Below are 15,017 nucleotides of genomic sequence, written 5' to 3' on the forward strand. Positions count from 1 at the left end.
TCACAACCGACGTGAAATGAGGAAAGTCTAATTCTTGTTTTGTTTCAGTAACTGCATTGCAAGAGGCTTGTGAACTATTGGGAAAAGATTAAAATGTGATCACATTCCTTCTAATTGCATTTTATCTTGAAACAGACTTCAACAATCACATTTCTTAATGAGAAGCAGAAGGGAAGATGAAAACACTGGTCTGGAAAGTTAAGAAATAATAAATGGCCTGCTCCCTAAGCAAGCTGAAGAAAGAATCACAGCATCAGAGAATGGGTTGGGTTGGAAGGAACCTCTAAAGATTCTCCAGTCCAATCCCCTTTGCAGTCAGCAGGGACATCCTCCACTAGATCAGGTTGCTCACAGTCATGTCAAGCCTGACCTTGAATATTTCCAGAGATGGGACCTCAACTACCTCCTTGGGAAACCTGTTGCAGAGTTCCACCAACCTCATGGTGCAGAACTTGTTCCTAACATCCAATCCAAATCTGCTCTTCTCTAGTTTGAAGTAATTGCACCTCATCCTACCACTGCAGGCCTTTGGTAACAATCCCTCTGCAGCCTTCTTGTAGCCCCTTTCAGCTACTGAAAGGCTGCTATTACATCTCCCTGAAGCCTTCTCTTCCCCATGCTGAACAACCTCAACCCCAATAGCTCCAGACCCTGATCATTTTCATGGCCCTCTTGTGGACCAACTCAGTCAGGTCCATGTCCTTCCTGTGTTGAAGGTACCTATTCCTCCATGTGAACATTTCCACCTTTTCCTCCAGAAGCTTTGTTTGCTGAAACCTCTATCTTTAACTGGATTTAAACTCAGCATTTTCAAAACAGAGACACATATTGGAATGCTCATAAAAGGCATCCTGGGGACAGGAGCTATGTGAGAGCCTTCAAAGCCCAATTCTTTCAACACAGAAGTGAGACCAAGGCAGAGTGCAGTTGAACCCATAAGTAAGGCTAAATGCACGTGCATGACTGCACACAGATAGCAGGACACTCTGATACTTTGGTTTTTTTCAGTTAAAAAAAAAAAAAGTAAAAAGAAGAAGAAGAAAGGGAAATAAAGATCCCAAGATCTTCCCTGACTTGCTTCCATACTACCAGTGTCAGCATGAGGCTCCTGCTGTGTGGAGTGGGCCAGTGACTAGAAACGGTCTAAGCAATTTCATCATAGAATCATAGAACTGTCAAAGTTAGGAGGGACCTCAAGGACAATCCAGTTCCAACTCCCCTGCCATGAATCACAGAATCACAGAATCACCAAGGTTGGAAGAGACTTCAAAGATCATCCAGTCCAACCTGTCACCACAGACCTCATGACTAAACCATGGCACCAAGTGCCACGTCCAATCCCCTCTTGAACACCTCACACTAGATCAGGCTGCTCAGAGCCACATCTAGCCTGGCCTTAAAAACCTCCAAGGATGAGGCTTCTACCACCTCCCTGGGCAAACCATTCCAGTGCCTCACCACCCTCATGGGGAAGAACTTCTTCCCAACATCCAATCTGAATCTACCCATTTCTGTTTTTGCTCCATTCCCCCTAATCCCATCATCACCTGACACCCTAGAAAGTCCCTCCCCAGCTTTCTTGTAGGCCCCCTTCAGATACTGGAAGGCCACAATGAGGTCTTCTTGGAGCCTTCTCTTCTCCAGACTGAACAGCCCCAACTCTCCAGTCTGTCCTCATAGGAGAGGTGTTCCAGCCCTCTAAACATCCTCGTGGCCCTTCAGCAATTTGCTACTCAATATTTCAACAGTTTAAAAGAGAAAATATTATCTGGTTTGCACTTGAACAAGAAGAGTATTTTAAGCCAGAAAATCAACTAGATGAGACCCCCCCCCACCAAAAAGACAAAAAAAGGCATGCAACAGTCAGTCAGCTTTAGTTACTGGACTTGCAGAACTCCTTTTTCTTTACATCCTCTCTGACTCAGCTCTTTGCAGTGCAGATAGCTTCCCAGACTTAGCCCACTGATCAGATCTATTCATTTTATGCTGGAGATGCTTGTTTATTTTACACTCTTCATAAGCTTCATCTTCATAACCTTCATCTTCATAAGCTTCATCTTCATCAGCCTCTTAACACTGCCCTGCTGGCTCCAGGGATTATGAATTATTTCTGCTTCTTGAAGGCTACAGTATGACTGGACAATGCCCTTTTACCTGAGGGCTTCACAGTTCGTTTAGCTGGATGGTGATCAGAATTATGGGACAGATTTTTTAGTTACACAAGTTGGTGCCATGGTTTAGTAGTCATGAGCTCTTGGGTGACAGGCTGGACTTGATGATCTTTGAGGTCTTTTCCAGCCTTATTGATTCTATGATTCTAAGATAAGAGATCTGCTCCACTTTTCAAGTGTCCAGCCTGTACCCTTTCCCACTGAAGTGTCCAGCTATGTTGTGACATATGTGATTCCTACCTGTGCACACAGGACACTCCTGTGGCCAGGAAATCCTGTCTCCCATGGGATTCCTCTTTTGCATGGCTTTTTCAGCCTTTTTTGGACCTACAGTTTCCTTGATGGAGATGTAGCAGTGGCGCAAGTGAGAATCAATAACATCCAATAGCAGAAACAAAAGGGAGATCAGTCTTTTGAAGGCTAATGGTCTTATAAATGTATTACTGCTTCAGCAAGGCCAGATTGAAAAACACACAATGAGATAGCTGGGTCTTGTCCAAGGCTGCTCCCCACACTCTCCTTGTGTATACAGCATCTACATGAAACACTAAGAGCACACTGGCCTTGAAATGGGGAGAACAGCAAAGAAAGATCTCTGGCCTGGTGAAGGCATTGCTGTAAATCCTGTGAGTAGTACCTGCTGTTAAAGCAATTTGCATTAATATGCCCAGGCTCCACACTGCAAACCTTGTGCTCTGCTGCACAGCTTTGTCTGATCACACTCTGCATAATCATCATGGTCTCACCATGCTGTTAACCTTCCATTCCTCCCTGTGGCTGTGGCAAAGCATTTGCATAGCTACACAGCGAGCAAAGCTCAGAGCTGGGCTATATCCTTGCTTTCTTCTGCACAGTTTTTGCCACTCTTCCCTGTTAAGCCCAAAGAAGAAAAACTCCCTATTCATAAAAGGGAATTTTAATACCCCATCTGTATTAGATTACTGCTGTGCCTTGTACTGCAGGACAAAGGGGCACAGCAATGGGACCTGTGAACCAACCCCTGGATTTTGATCTGGTTCCTAGAGCAGCTGGCATCCTAGTCCTATCTCTTTGTTAATTGGAAGAAGAGACCAACCCCCACCTCACTCCAATCTCCTTTCAGGGAGTTGTAGAGAGCAATGAGGTCTCCACACAGCCTCCTTTTCTCCAGACTAAACAATCCCAGTTCCCTCAGATGCTCCTCACCAGGCTTGTTCTTTAGACCCTTCACCAGCTTTCTTGCCCTTCTCTGGACCTCCTCCAGCCCCTCAGTGTCCTTCTTGTAATGAACGGCCAAAAAAAACCCACAGTATTCAAGGTGCAGCCTCATCAACACCAAGTACAGGGGCACAAGCATTTCCCTACTCCTGCTGGCCATGATAGCTCTGATCCAGGTCAGGATGCTGTTGGCCTTCTTGGGCACCTGAGCACACTGCTGACTCATGTTCATCCAGCTGTCAACCAGCACCCCAAGGTCCTTTCCTAGTGGGCAGCTTTCCATCCACTCTTGTCTTAGGAAAACAATAGAGTTTGTTATCAACAGTGGGGGAGTGGATAGAATAGTGGCAGAATTATGTTAAAAAAAGATACTGCCTTAAAGGGACACCAAAACCCAAATCAAGGAGGTGAAGCTGAGTTGTGACACCCAACCAAACAAACCTTGCTACAAATGCTGAGGTGCAGCCTCCAGAGTTCCTCTCAAGCATGCCATCTCTTGTGCTCTCCCAGTGCCCTGGTTTTGCTGGGACAGAGTCATGGGCCAGCCCTGATTGTGTCAGGCCACTTGCAGTTCTGAGTCAGCCAGCACAGCTGACTTGAGTTGGCTCACAGACATATCCCAGACCATGAGTATCACACTCAGTATAAAAGAGGAAGCTTGCTGAGGACAGGGGAGTCTCCTGGTTGAGCTTGTCTTCACTGTTCCTCCTCTCTTGCCTGCTCTTGAGGACTGTCTTCCTGGATGTTGTGACAGCTGCACCTTTGCTGGGCTGAGTATAACTTTGTGCACCTTGTATTGACACTGGTATCAGTTTGGCTGTGTCCTGAAACCTGTTTTCATTTCAGCTTGTGGGTCTTCTCCCCTTTTCCTGATCCCCTTTCTCTGCTGGGGAAGGGTCACTGGGTAACAGAGTAACTGCTATAGTTTAGCCCCAGATATGGACTAAACATAGATGCACAATGACAACCAGGGACTCTTGGGGGGCTCTTGTGGAAATCTCCAGAGCTTCCAAGAGTATAGCATGCTGACAAGACAAATGGAGACCGCACTCTCATGTGAATTCCCATCCCTCAGCTTGATAGCATAGCTTCAAGGTGTTCTTCTACAAGGACCTGTTGAATCAAAGTCAGTTCAACCCAGGGCTGACTACCTGCAATCTTTACACTGGGGATGGCATCACAACAACCAGCCGTAACACTTCATGTGCAGTGGTCAGCACCCAGCTCCTCTTACTTCCCCTGTGTATCTTCACTGAACAGGAACCTCTTCTTTGCACACTGAGTAACTGGTTATTTATACTTCTTTCTACACAGTGCAATTGCCCTGAGCTTTCTAAAGTTCATACCATCAAAACATGCACTGATGAAAAAGTATTTCCTTCCTCCAGGCTACTTCTGTGATTTAGTTTTTTCCCCCCTACAGCATCTGCTTCAGCCTGTCAAATACCTTTAATGCAGAGTGGCAGTTTTAGCAATGGCTGTAGGGATCTGAGTGGAAAGAAGTGGGGATTTGAAGCCTGTGACCAGAATGGGTGGGGAGCAACACAAATGGCAGAGCCCACAAGGAAGGTAGAGGTTGCAGAATAGAAAGAAGTGGGAGGGAGTAGGAGTTAGGAGATGAAATGGAGGGAAAGGCAGCAAAATGTGGTGTACTAAAAAAAAAAGGGAAAGTTGAAGGGTCTGAGAAGGCTTGGCCAGAGCAAATTGGAGCAGACAGGGACCTGGAAGACAAAGGGAAAAACAGCCCTTGGTCAACAGGGTCCCAACCCCAAATAAACCTGAAGGGAGATGCTCCTTTCCCCCCGACTCAGGCACCCTGACACTGTCCTGATGAGCTGTACCATCTGCTGCCTGCAGAGGAGATGCATCACCTGGTTGTCCTTCTCCATGCCAAGCTTGAGCAAAAGAAACTCTGGACTTGAAAAAGGAAACAGTAAAATCTCTTAGGCCGATGAGCAGCCCCACTGGAGAAAGAGCAGCTGTCTTATCTGGTAATTTGTTTCCAAGTAGGTGGGGCAATAGTATCAAAAGAAGTGCTCCTACATGACTCCATCTGAACTGGAGAAGAGATTTAGGAAGACATTCTGCCCTCTCTTTTAATGACACTGGTACGTTGTAATTGCTTGAGTTTTCTGCAGTTCATGGAGAAGGAAAAGCAAGTCCTTCTCTGGGCAGCTCCCTGTCACAAGGGTAAAGGAATAGAGCTTCACATCTTGTGGTAGCATCCTACATCTAGACAATTGCTTAGGATTGCCCCTTTGGGACCCACTGTGTCACAGCAGTATCACTGGCATCCCTACTTCTCACAGCATAGCTCAGGTTGGAAAGGATGTCTGTTACTCAGAGCTAAGTTCAGTGTTCAAGGCAGGTTGCTCAAGGCAGTATCACTGTGTGGAGATCTCCAAGGGTGGAGATGCCATAGGCTTCTTGGGTTTCTGGTCTACTGTCCTACGACCCTCACATTAATTTTTATTCCTTATACCTAACAGGAGGTTCCCTTTCTGCATCCTGTGACTGTTGCCCCTCATCCATTCACTCTTTACCTTTGAGAGGAGCCCAGCTCTTCTCCCTCTTCTGCTTCCTAATGGGAGAACAAGAGCACCATAAGCTGCTCTAGCAGACTTTTGTTCAGCTGAACAAGGAGGCAGCTGCTTCTGCTCTCTTGGCTTGTCCTGTACTCCCACACCATGGGAGCTACCATACCAGCTTTCACTAGAGTCACTCCAGCTTTTCATTGAGTCCTCAGTGGCTGCAGCCAGGGGCTGCAGACTGGCCTAACTTGCACAGGTAATGTGGTAAATGGCGGGGCATCAGGATCTGCTTGCTCAGCACTGTCCTGACGCTGAGCTGTGTAGGAGCTCATGTGGGCCACTGCCAGATCAGCAGTGAGATGCAAAAGCCAAGAACTGAGTGGCACAGAAGCTGCTCTCCACACCTTAGGAGAATGCTGATGGTTGTAAGAGATTTCCAGCCATGTTGTTTGCTCTGCTGGATGCCTTGCTTTGCTTACTTCTTCCAAAGCCCTCAAGTTTCATATAGTGAACAATAAGAAACAGATACTTAGGGATGTTACTGCTGGAACACTGCCCCTGGAGGTGTTCAAGAGGGGATTGGACGTGGCACGTGAAGCCATGGTTTAGTTAGTCAGAAGTTGTTGGGTGACAGGTTGGACTTGATGATCTCTGAGGTCTTTTCCAACCTTATTGATTCTATGATTCAGCATTTCAGTCATACCAGGCCATCCAACATTAGCTGTATTACTCCAGATGCAGACTCACAATTACCTCACGTGGGAAAAATCCCTTACCATAGTGTCCTGGCTACACCAGGGCATTGGCAGTCATCACTGCAGGCACATGCTGTTGACTTAGCACTCAACTTGCTGTCCCCTAGAGCCCAAGCCCTCTTGCTACAAAGACAGTACCCCAGCCTGCTGGAATGTGTCCTGCATGAAAAACTTGTCTATCAGTCATGGACTCTGCTGACAGCTGATATCTCTAACAATTATTCATCCAGACAGTTAATAATTCCAAGAGCTAAACCACACTTGACAGGCCACATGCAATCTAAACCAGAAGTGCCATGTCCCTTGATGAACCTAAGGCAAGAGCACTGTCACTTGTGATTTCCTTTTGTTGTCATGTTTTTGTCACCCCTTCCCTGTCCCCAGATACATCTGGTGTGTCACCAAAGGTAGTTTCTCTCTTTGAACATTTGACAGTAGCCTGCATGTTTTCACAATGGCAACAAATGGCAGATTGGAGCTGTGGAGTGTGAGGCAGGCAAGTAGCTAAGACTGGATGGCAAAGTGCCTGACCTACTGTAGATGACTTATCAGATTGTTTTCATTGATGTTTGCACTGTGGAAGCCTTCAAATGAAATAATTCAAATGAACAACTTGGTATCTTGGGCTGTGTTAGAAAGGGTGTGGTGAGTAGGCTGAGAGAAGTCCTCCTCCCCCTCTACTCTGCCCTGGTGAGGCCACATCTGGAATATTGTGTCCGGTTCTGGGTCACTCAGTTCAAGAAAGACCTCAGGGAACTGCTTGAAAGAGTCCAGCATGGAGCCACAAGGATGCTGAAGGCAGTGGAACATCTCTCTGCTGAGGAAAGGCTGAGGGAGCTGGGGCTTGTGGAGCAGAGGAGCCTGAGGGGTGACCTCATTCATGTTTATGAAGATGTGCAGGGCAGTGTGGGGAGGATGGAGCCAGGCTCTGCTCAGGGATGTCCAGTGACAGAACAAGGGGCAATGTTTCATGTCATGAGGTTTCATGTGAACAGGAGGAGAAACTTTTCCCCTGTGAGGGTACCAGAGCCCTGCAGCAGGCTGCCCAGAGAGGTTGTGGAGTCTCCTCTGGAGACATTCCAAACCCACCTGGATGTGCTCCTGTGTGACCTGCCCTAGGTGATGCTGCTCTGGCAGGGGGAGTTGGACTGGATGACCTTAGAAGGTCCCTTCCAACCCCTCACATTCTGTGATGCTGTGAACTTGAATTAAACAATTTTTTTGAGCAATCTAGATTGTAAGAGACTAAGATAAAAATGCTCTGTCATGGCATAGGATTGTAAGAGAGACATGAGAGAACTATTTCAGACTTGGAGTTGCCTCTCCTACGCATAGTTTCAGCTTCATCTCCTTACTGGAACATGTTACACTCACTTGACTTTCAAGTACTTTGTTTTATTTTAACATACTTCTTTTTTTAACCACCACACACAGAGCCAGGTGATGATTTGGTTGTATTTTATTTTTAGTACCATGGCAGATTCTGAAACAGGGATTCTGCAGAGCTATTCCTCATCAGCTACAATGTTTTTCTTAGAGCCATTCCGTACAACACATCAAAGAATGTTCCCTCTCTCGGGGAATTTCTTATGAGATATTTTTGGATATAGATTCATAGAATGGTTTAGGTTGGATGGGACCTTAAAGATCATCTTGGGGGTGCCAGTTGATGAGAAACTCAGAGAAGTTGGACTATATGATCTTTGGAGGTTCCTTCCAACGCAAACCGTTCTATGAGTCTATGAGCTGGTAATGGTCACTGGCAGCCCAGAAGGCAGCAATGTCCTGGGCTGCATCCAAACCAGTGAGAGCAGCAGGACAGAAAAGGGAATTCTGCCCCTCTGCTTAGCTGAGACCCCACCTGCAGCACTGCCTCCAGTTCTGGTGCCCCCAGCATAAGAGGGACATGGAGCTGCTGGAGTGGTTCAGAGGAGGGCAACAAAGGTGATCAGAGGGCTGGAGAACCTCCCCTGTGGGGCCAGGCTGAGAGAGTTGGGGCTGTTCAGCTTGGAGAAGAGAAGGCTCTGTGGAGACCTTAGAGCAGCCTTCCACTACCTGAAGGTGGCTACAAGAAAGCCAGGAATGGACTTTTTACAAGAGCTTGTAGTGATAGGATGAAAGGGAATGGATTCAAGCTTGAGGAGGGCAGACTGAGACTGGAGATTAGGAAGAAATCTTTTTCCATTGAGGGTGGTGAGACACTGGAACAGGTTGCCCAGGGAGGTCATGGATGTCCCCTCTCTGGAGGTGTTCAAGGCCAGGTTGGATGAACCCTTGAGCATCCTGGTCTAGTGGAAGGTGTCCCTGCCCATGGCAGGGGGTTGAAACTAGAGGATCATTAAGGTCCTTTCCAACCTAAACCATTCTAAGAATCTATTATAGAAGCAAGCAAACAACAGAGACACCCTATGCAGAAGCTTCCTGCCATTGACAACTCACCTGGAAGAAGGCCTGGGAGGCAGGGAGTTCTCATTTTGAGCCCCCTGCATTGACATTTGTCTCTTCCTGTAACAGGATGGAATCCAGTCAGTGACCTAAATGAAGATGGTGTATTCTGAAAAGTGAGAAACATGAGATGAGAGGAACAAGAAACACTCAGGTACTCACTGGGTAGCAACATGCATCCAGGAAAAGGAAATAAACATGCTAGAGAGACAAGGAAAATGAAGGTATCTGAGCATTTCTAGCATAAACAATTACAGGGAGTTCATCCTCAACTGGCTTCAGGAATTTGTACTTTCCCTCACCTGAGGACAATGCAAGTCAAATGGCCTCTCTCTCACCTTCAGCTGGCAGGTTTTCAAACAAGAATAATCACAGCTAAAGGAAAGGGAGCTTGTGTTTTCCCCTCTTCCTTTAGCAAAGACCTGCTTTGCTATGGATAATTGCTATTAAATGACGAGACACAGAGATGCTTGCTGGTTTATATCTACCAGGGTGGGGAAGCCCAATCCCTTTGGAATGGTCAGGACATATCAATATCTTCCAAGGGCACAGCTGTATCTTCCATTTGTTCTAGAGAGCAGTGGTGTGGAGATACTTAAAGTAAGAGTGGTCATTATCATAATCAAAAGTGTTGAACTCCAGCTACCTTGAAGAGGCTTGTGCACAAAAAGTCAGCATCTGGGAAAATGTGGCTTGAAAAATCTAAGGAGATCTAAGCTAGGTCAATCAGACATTCAAATCCTAGGATCACAGAATGTTAGGGGCTGGAAGGGACCTTGAAAGATCACTGAGTCTAAGCACCCAGGATCACCTAGAGGAGGTCACACAGGAATGCATCCAGGAGGGTTTTGAATGTCTCCACAGAAGGAGACTCCACAACCTCTCTCATTCACTTCAGAAAATTTACTCAAGGCCCCTGGTGAGGGCACCAGACTGAGCACTGGCATATCCAAGTCCAAGCAAGTGGGATTCAGCTACACTGATTTGAGTGCTGAATGGGAACCTCCTTCATAAAATGCCTGTGTCACCCTGGGATTCCCACAGGCACCCGAAGTTGTGTTTCTGGATTGTTCTGGGAAGGCAAAAGTGTACAGTTCAGACCCAGGTTAATTATCAGACTAATACAGTAGATAAACTTATCTCACCGACAAAGCTACCAAGAAAAAGAATTGAGTAGGCAGAACAGCAGCTTGAGGTCAAAGGATGTAAACCTTGACATGACAATGGACTATATGTGACCTTGACTCTTCAGACACCTCGAGTCCTGTGTCCAGTTCTGGGCCCCCCAGTTTAAGGACATTGAGACTCTTGAATGTGTCCAGAGAAGGGCAACGAGTCTGGGGAGAGGCCTTGAGCACAGCCCTATGAGGAGAGGCTGAGGGAGCTGGGGTTGTTTAGCCTGGAGAAGAGGAGGCTCAGGGGAGACATTATTGCTGTCTACAACTACCTGAAAGGAGGTTGTAGCCAGGAGGGGGTTGGTCTCTTCTCAGGCAACCAGCACCAGAACAAGAGGACACAGTCTCAAGCTGTGCCAGGGGAAGTTTAGGCTCAAGGTGAGGAGAAAGTTCCTCACTGAGAGAGTTGTTAGCCATTGGAATGTGCTGCCCAGGGAGGTGGTGGAGTCACCATCCCTGGAGGTGTTCAAGAGGGGATTGGATGTGGCACTTGGTGCCATGGTTTAGTAGTCATGAGGTGCTGGGTGACAGGTTGGCCTTGATGATCCTTGAGGTCTCTTACTGATTCTATGACTGAGTTAGGGAATGGGGGGAAGAGAAGGAAAAGAAGCCCCACAAATACCGTTTTCATTTCTTAAAACTGACATCTTTATTTGTTAGAGACGATGAAGTCCAAATCATAAATAACATAATAGCTACCTTGGAAAAATTCCATCGAAATGAAACAGAACTATGAGCCTGTCCCTTCTGCTCATGCTTGTTAAGACTCTGCAGCTATGAAAAGAAAAAATGAAGAAGAAGAAAAAAAAAAACCCAAAAGGACATGGGCTACTATAAAATTGAATAGGGTTTTTTTTTTCAGTCCACTTGCATGAATATTAGAAATAAGACTTCCCTTATAAAAAAATGATGTGAGATGCATGTTTTGTTAAATGCAACTAGAAAATGACAAGAAGATACTGTCAATAAATAATACATTCAATAACAAAGCAGTTTTTGCTATCGGGAGACATCTAGACATTTTGGGGTACAGGCACCATGAAACCACCTTTAAAAGAGACATTCTTCAATGGAGCACTGCACACTACTTGCAAAGGAACAAATTCTACTGACAGCATAGCAAATGCCTTACGGATGGGCAAAGAAAGACAAATCCTTAGTCCTTGTAACAGTGTTAGCTGACAGCAAACATTTGCTACATCGGAGAAAAATAGATCAAGGCCCTAACCACAAGACTCTAAACAACAACACGCTTGGTGATGTTTGACATACTCCACACAAGTACCTTTGCCCCTGAGTGTGCCAATGATGGTGATTCCAGGAGCTGTTTACCCAAGTGCCCACGTCATTTTGACACAACATCCAGCCTGTAAAGCTCACACACGCCATCAATGATACAATAAATATTACACGCCAGTCACTGGAGGGAAGACAATCCATACAACTATGCAACCTCAGAGGCATAATGGTTTGCTTATCTACTTCAAAACCACCTCAAGACATTGAACTACCACACTACCACCACATTTTTCAATAAACTGGGCAAGATAAGAAGGAATGCAAATCAAAGGACTAGAATGACTCAAGGGCAAAATTCACCAGCTAACACTGATGTCCCACGTCACATTGCTCCTTTGGAAATGTTGTGTGAGTGCAAAACTGGCCATTACACCCAATCCATAAAGAGACAGGAGACACCTGGCATCTGTCCTGCCTGGGCTACTGTATACCAGCATTACCAGAGGCCACAAACTGATCCCAAGGTGGCTTGTTTTATTTAAGCATGAGGATCCTGCCAAACATACATTCATGGCATGGCACGGCACGGCATGGCATGCTTCACCACTGAGTCAAGCTTCACTTCCTTGAACAATCCACCAGGAGGAAGGCTTGCCCTCTTTTATGGCCAGCCTTACAGGCAGGGTCAGCTACAAAGCAGGTTTGAGATGTGCCGATGGTATAAGGAGGAAGGTGAGAGTAGGGACCTTGCAGCTACAGGTGGAAGCAAGCAGAAGCCAGTCATCATCCATCAAGCAACGCTTCCTGGGCTGCTTGCCTTCCCAGAGCAGAACATCAGGGAGTATGTCACTGGGTATAATCCCTGTGATGAGCCAGCTGTGAGTTCCCTGGCTGGGCAGGTGTTTCAAGATTACTACAACTCAAGGAGAGGGCATCAAGCATCAGTCCCTCCTGAAATCACTCTCAGTAATATCTCAGGTAAATACAAAATTAATAATTTTGAAACAAACTTTGCCTGCCTGTCCCAGGCAAGATCAAAAGTCCTTCCTCAAGATGCCTGCATGCCTGTATCTACAAGAACTGGCATTTTAACTTGCACTTCTAAGCAAGCACCAAACCACACCGACCCACAGCCACCGATTTCCTGGCACAGGAACAGACTATTGAAGTCCATGGGCAGGAAACACACGGTATGGCATCATCAGTGAGCCTGGCTGATCTCCCAGCCAGTGCAGCCCTATGAGCCCATGCCTGGGAAGAAGCCTGATCTGCTGGAAATGCAAATAGATTTTTCTTACAATGCTGGAAGGAAGCACATTTAACTTGAGGAGAAGAGTTTGTTTATGAGCATCCTAAGGGGAAAGCTTAGGTCACCGAAATCTGCATCTAGTTGTGAAAGGGGAAAACACACAAAAGAGAGTCTGTTTCACTGCAAAAACTGCTAGAAATATCTTCTTTCCATTTCACTTCTCTTCAGTGTTTCTAAGCTACAGAGCTCCTACTAATAATCCAGCTCATGGACACAACATTCACAAAGAAACACATGCAGTCTTTTACATTCATCATCACCCACATGCTACATTTCACAGTTCATGACACCACTCTATAAAAATACCACAGCGAGGCACCTTTGATTTCCTTCATATTTGTTTTGCTTTTCTCTTGGGCTTTCAGAAACAGCCATGATGGAACTGGTACTGACACAGGTTAAAGAGAGATGTCTGGTATGCCTAAGAAACAGAAAGGTTTAAGAGTCCTTAAAGGACTTCCACTATGAAGGCAGGATTCTTGTCTCACCTTGAGCTCTCAGAGCTGAAGATGAAGAAAATGACTCTACAAGATTTCAGTTGCTAACTTAGATACTCATAACTCTCCTTAAATACATCTTAAACCAATCTAATACAGGTTTCTAAATAAAAACAGGAGACAACTCTATCCTGAGCTTGGGGTGAAAAATTAGAATGTATAGCAATCTGTTTGCACATTCAAACTTCTTTGCCTGCAAAGTGGCTAAACCACGGCATGAAATTTGCATTGTCTTCTCTTCTACAACTAAGAAAACAGACCCTTGTTGCCATGTGACTCCTACAGCTGTTGCACTTGAAGTTTCTGCTGCTTTCAAGAGGGCCCAGACACCAAGTGCCCCACACCCTCTCCCAGGGAGGCAGCATGCAGCAGGAAGCAGATGGCAGCAGCTCTTGCTCAACCCCCACTGAGAAAGGCCGTGCTGTGCATTTCATGCTGAGATTCCTATCACTTCTGCTGCCTTGCTGGCTCTCCTCTTGCCTGGCTGACTGTGAGCACTTCAGAAACCCCAGGATTAGCCCAAGCCCCTGTGCCAGCCTGGTCCCACTGCTCTGCATAAGGTACAGCACCGGCAGCACCCCTGAGCATCTCCCAAAGCCCCAAGAGTTTCAGGAGCCAGGGTTGCCTCTACCCCCCAGCAAAGAGAGTCAGCACAGGTACGACAAGACCCAGGCAGTGATTTTTAATGCCTTGATTTCATACCCACACAACTGTCCCTCAAGAAGAGGATACAATCCCCTTCATTTAGATTTGAGACTACTTGTAAATTGTCAGTGGAACAGAAACTTTGCTAAGTACCTTTCTAAGGTACTTGGACCTTACACATTATATTAATAGAGGTATTGGATGAGAATCTGTTATTTACTAAGAAGCAAAGAAAGGAAGAAGAGAAAACTGCAGAGGTCAATGGAAAGAACACATGTATCAAACCCAAGACGACAACCAAGAGATGCTGATTGCAGTTGTTTCTATCTTTCTTTGAGTTTGCAACTTCCATGAGACAAAAAAATGAAAAGGGGGGGAAAAAACTGCCACCATGGTAGTTGCAAGCCATTACTAAGAAGATTTTTATTGAAGACTCCTTGTTTTTCACTCAGGTTGTACTTGATCAATGCACAATTGCCCATGAGTGCACAGAGATACTGCCAAGATTCCAGATCTGCCTGCATTAAATGAGGGCTAAAACCCCAAGCCACGTTCAGCCAGCCTAGGTTTTATGAAAGCCAGAAGAACCTTTAATGGTTAAGTGGAAGATAATTTGTTGAGACTTCACTGTTGATCATCATATGCAGTCTTATGGAAAGAAGATACAACAGAGGGAAAAAGCGTAAGGCCAAGACTTTTAAGACAACTGGCATTGAACTGAGCCTTAGATATAAATTGTCGATTAAACAGCCAAGAAGAAAGGAAGATTTCTTCCCTGTGAAAACCATCAGAAAAGAAAAACTGCATTGAATAGTGGGGGGGAAAGATCACATCATTACATCAATAAGGTCTAACAACATTATTGGGCAATGAGTGGAAGCATTAGCAGGCATCAGATCCACCAAGGGCAATGCATAACTTGAGGATATCAAGTTCCCAGATGCAGCCAGTTAATGGTGAGGCTTCACACTGCCAAAAAAGTTCTGTTTTCATCTTCACTTGGCTCAAACAATACACTTGACAGATTAAGCAGTGCATGGATCACTTCTATGC

Source organism: Dryobates pubescens, chromosome 15 (genome assembly GCF_014839835.1).
Source record: "Dryobates pubescens isolate bDryPub1 chromosome 15, bDryPub1.pri, whole genome shotgun sequence".
Lineage (NCBI taxonomy): Eukaryota > Metazoa > Chordata > Aves > Piciformes > Picidae > Dryobates > Dryobates pubescens.